The sequence below is a fragment of the Melanerpes formicivorus genome, unplaced genomic scaffold (assembly GCF_026170545.1).
Source record: "Melanerpes formicivorus ecotype bairdi unplaced genomic scaffold, bMelFor1.0.p_v2 SCAF_381, whole genome shotgun sequence".
Taxonomy (NCBI): domain Eukaryota; kingdom Metazoa; phylum Chordata; class Aves; order Piciformes; family Picidae; genus Melanerpes; species Melanerpes formicivorus.
In genome coordinates, this window is record NW_027142733.1 from 172,660 (window position 1) to 177,217 (window position 4,558).

At 57.5% G+C, this 4,558-nt stretch overlaps 1 long non-coding RNA gene across 2 annotated transcripts; it reads left to right on the forward strand.

The window, feature by feature from the left end:
* Positions 1-735: 735 nt before the first annotated feature.
* Positions 736-4,192, forward strand: LOC137459607 (uncharacterized). Of its 2 annotated transcripts, XR_010992419.1 has the most exons (5): positions 736-1,519; positions 1,644-1,885; positions 1,997-2,265; positions 2,546-2,671; positions 3,331-4,192. It is a non-coding gene; the product is annotated as an uncharacterized lncRNA (long non-coding RNA). The 2 variants fall into 2 exon arrangements; XR_010992418.1 differs by lacking the exon at positions 3,331-4,192 and having other exon boundaries at positions 2,546-2,769.
* Positions 4,193-4,558: the final 366 nt, after the last annotated feature.

Consider the following 4,558-nt stretch of genomic DNA (forward strand, 5'->3'; position numbering starts at 1 on the left):
GCATGGCTGCCTTGGCAGCGGCCTCTGTTGTTGGGTGGGGGATAGGGGTGGTGGCTGATTTGGCGGCAGCCCATGTTTTTGGGTGTGTGGGGGGTGGCTGGCTTTTTGGCAGCAGCCTCTGTTACTGGGTGGGCCGTGGGGGGGGGCTGGCTTGGCTTGGCGGCGGTGGCCTCTGTGGTTGGGGGGGGGGGCTGGCTTGGCGGCGGTGGCCTCTGTGGTTGGGTGGGGGGGCTGGCTTGGCGGCGGTGGCCTGTGTTGGGAGGGGGGGGGACTGGCTTGGTGGCGGCGGCCTCTGTTGTGACTGGGGTGGGTGGGATGCGTGGCTGGTTTGGCGGCGGCCTCTGTTATTGGGTGGGGGTTGGGGGTGGCTGGCTTGGTGGTGGCGCCCTCTGTGGTTTGGGGGGGGTTGGGGGGTGGCCGGCTTGGCGGCGGCAGCTTCTGTTGCTGGGGTGGGGGTTTGGCTGGCTTGGCGGCAGCTTCTGTTGCTGGGGGGGGGTGGGGGGATTGCTTGTCTTGCCGGCGGCCTATGTGTTTGGGTGGGTGGGGGGGCTGGCTTGGCGGCGGCCTCAGTTTGGGGGGCGTGGCTTGGTGGTGGTGGCCTCAGTTGGATCCAACTGAAAGGTCCTTTTGGAGCCCCTCCAGAGCCTCCCCATATACCTCTCTGTGTGCCCGAATTCCCCTTTGATACCCCCAGATCCACCTTAGATGCTAGCAGGCCCCTTAAGAGCAGGGGCAGCACTGACCAGGTAGGGGATTCTCACCCCTGTGTGTGGGGGGAGGCTTCGCTGGGCTCTCCTCAGAGGTTACTTCCATTCAAATTAAAGAGACCAAAACCCAAAGAAACCTCAGGACAAAGAATAAAGGCAAAAGAAACAAAGGATCCCCCCCCCCAACACACACTGAGGAGGGTTCCCCCTCTTTAATTTCTTGAGACCCATTTCGTAGTTCTGTTTTCAAACTGCTTTGCTCTGCTTGCAATCGGCTTCTACCTGCTAGCAGCCTTTGTGTGTAACGGAAGAGACGCAGCGGGGGTGAGTTCAGAGCCTTGTTACCTGGCACTTAGTGCCAGTCCTGACTACCTATATGAACAGGAGAGATTGGCAGTCTTAGGGCGAGTCGGCTCGGCTCTCTGTGAAGCCGGAGGATTTCCTTCCCCCGAAGAGACGGCGGCTCCGCCCAGCCGGGCTGCCTCTCACCAGGCGCGCCGGGGCTCGGCTCCCCCGGGCGCCAGCCGGCTCCGCCGAGGTCTGCTCTCCGCTCGTCTTCCTTTAGCTTCCGTGGGTTCCCTTCGTCCGGCTGAGCTCCGCACCAGGTTAGTGCCAGCCTCTGTCGCTGTCCGCGGTTCCCGTGTAGGTGCTCCGAAGGTTCGATACGCCTGAATGTTCTAGGAGGGGATTAAAAGCCCTAAGACTTCACCTAAGTCGCTGGTAAGAAAAGGAGGAAAACTATCTGCAGAAACCAGGAAAACGTGCAGCAGACTTCTGGGAAATAGTCCAACCTCCTCTTTCACAGAAGTAAGGTGAGTTTGTGAAACCGCTCGGCTCCAAGACCTTTAGGAGAGATCCCACAGCCGTCCAGGGCTGTAGCGAGCCCTATAGAACTCCGGCAGTTACCCCAGCCGTGGCGTTCGTCTTTTCCCCCAGATCGGTTTCCGAGGACCGCGGCGGGACCCCTCTCCGTCGGGCCGCGGGGCCCGCCGAGGCGCAGGACCTCTCCGGGCGCCCCCTTAGAGGCTTCTCAGGCAGAGCTCTTTTAACTCAGTCAGATCACCCCAGGAAGAGACAAGAGCCTTCAGGCAGGAAAAGGACTGCTGGCAAGGGAAAGGGGTAACGTGTAAGCCCTAAGGGGGCGTCCCACAAGGGAGAAAGGCAAATCGCTGCCACAGGTAAGAGCCCTCGGGGTGGAACCAGGGGGTTCCACTAAGCATTCCAATGGGGGAGACTGCAAAGGTTTTCATATAGCAATTGACCCTCTTCTTTACTATCCATGTAAACAGGAAAGTTTCAGTTTTAGGGTGAGTCGGCATAGCGCTTTCAGCGAAGGAAAAGATTTTTCCTCGCCTCAGCCGGCGGCGACTCAAACTCCCCGCGGCAGCTCACCCGCGGGGCCCCCCGAGACGAGGAGAGGCGAACCGAGGCGAACGGAACCGGACGGAACCGGCGCGGGGCTCCCCGAGGCGAGGCGGAAGGAACCGGCACGTTGGGGGCTTGGCGGGGCTCAGCTCCTCGCTCAGATTCTTCCCGGTTTCCTCGGGCTCCCTTCCAGGTAAGCGCCAGCCTCTGCCGCTCTCGGGGGTTCTTACGTAGCAGCTCGTTTGAAACGCTTGCACGTTCTCGGAGGGGATTAAAATCCCTAAGAGGCCAGCTAACCCTGACACCCCTCTCTTGCAACTTCATAGCTCTGCTGTTTAACTAGGCGCAGCAGTCTGGTATTAATTTGTCTGAAAAGAGGCTTTGAAATGCGCTGCATGGGGTTCTGAAAGACGTAAACTTACAGTGCGTATCTCTAGTACACAACAGCTCACGGATTTTCCTTTGCGTTGTAGGGTTTTTGAACACTCACCGGTTTCGGCGTCGGGTTGGTTTTTCTCGGAACGGAAAACCTGCCGAGCGGAGGCCGGCGGGGCGCTTCCCACGCGCGGCGGCAAGAGACGCCCCCCCGACCGCTCAGCGTAAGTCCGCCGCTTTCAATCGATTCCCCTTTGGTAGGTACGTTGCCAAAATTGGCTTTGCTCTACGCGCAAATCGCTTTTCCGTTCCGGCATCACTTGCATCTCAGAGAGGAGATCCGGTGTGGGGGGGGTAACTTCAGAGCCTCTTTACCGTCGCAATGAATACCATTCCTGAATATCTCTATAGAGAGGAGAGGATTGTAGTTGGATTTATAGTCTCGGGGCGAGTCGCCTCGGCGCTCTCAGGCAAACGAGAGGGTTTTCTTCCCCTAAAAGGGCGGCTCGGCTCGGCTCGGCGGCTCGGCTCGGCGGCTCGGCGGCTCGGCTCGGCGGCTCGGCTCGGCGGCTCGGCTCGGCTCGGCGGCTCGGCTCGGCGGCTCGGCTCGGCTCGGCGGCTCGGCTCGGCTCGGCGGCTCGGCTCGGCTCGGCGGCTCGGCTCGGCGGCGCGGCGCGGCTCGGCTCGGCGCGGCTCGGCTCGGCGCGGCTCGGCTCGGCGCGGCTCGGCGCGGCTCGGCTCGGCGCGGCTCGGCTCGGCGCGGCGCGGCTCGGCTCGGCTCGGCTCGGCGCGGCTCGGCGGCTGCGAAGTATCTACTTAGCAATCGATCCCATTCTTTCCTGTCGATGTAAACAGTTGTTTTATTTTTTCAGTCGGTTTTCAGTCGTAGGGTATGTGTTGCGCAATCGGCGGGCGAGGGGGAAAACGGTTCCTATCGGCATGTAAACTAAGGAGCCAAAAAATCCCAGATGACGTAAAAAAGCCCAAAGCAAAGCGACGACCCTCGCGGCACAAAGGAAGACCCCCCGTTCCTGAGCAATCGTTACACATTTCATAGATGTTTTCAAGCCGTGCGTTACCGTATTTGGAATTCGTTTTTACATTACGGAAGCCTTGGTATTTAACAGGACAGATCCAACGGGGGCAATTGCAAAGCTTCTTATGTAGCAATTGGTAATACTCTTGACTATCCACAGAAAAAGCAGGTATTTTTAGCAGGATTTTCTGTTGACGAAACGACGCGGGGCTCTCTGAAACGAAAAGACGAAACGTTGCAATGCTGGCCTGAAATGAAATGGTGTGGGGCTCCCTGAAATCAGACCAGGTGAAATGGTGCAATGCTGGCCTGAAATGAAGTGGTGTGGGGCTCTCTGAAATGAGACCAGGTGAAATGGAGCAATGCTGGCCTGAAATGAACTGGTTGTGGGGGCTCTCTGGACTGACAAGAGGTGAAATGTTGCAATGCTGGCCTGAAATGAAGTGGTGTGGGGGCCCTCTGAAATGACAAGAGGTGAAATGGTGCAATGCTGGCCTGAAATGAAACGATGTGGGGGCTCTCTGAAATGAGACCAGGTGAAATGGTGCAATGCTGGCCTGAAATGAACTGGTGTGGGGCTCTCTGAAATGAGACCAGGTGAAATGGTGCAATGCTGGCCTGAAATGAAACAGTATGGGGGCTCTCTGAAATGAGACCAGGTGAAATGGTGCAATGCTGGCCTGAAATGAAATGGACTGGGGGCTCTCTGAAATGAAATGATCAAATGGTGCAATGCTGGCCAGAATTGAAATGGACTGGGGCCTCTCTGAAATGAGACCAGGTGAAATGGTGCAATGCTGGCCTGAAATGAAACGGTGTAGGGGCTCTCTGAAATGAGACCAGGTGAAATGGTGCAATGCTGGCCAGAAATGAAACGGAGTGGGGCTCTCTGAAATGAAATGATCAAATGGTGCAATGCTGGCCAGAAATGAAACGGTATGGGGGCTCTCTAAAATGAAATGATCAAATGGTGCAATGCTGGCCTGAAATGAAACGGTATGGGGCCTCTCTGAAATGAAATGATCAAATGGTGCAATGCTGGCCTGAAATGAAATGATCAAATGGTGCAATGCTG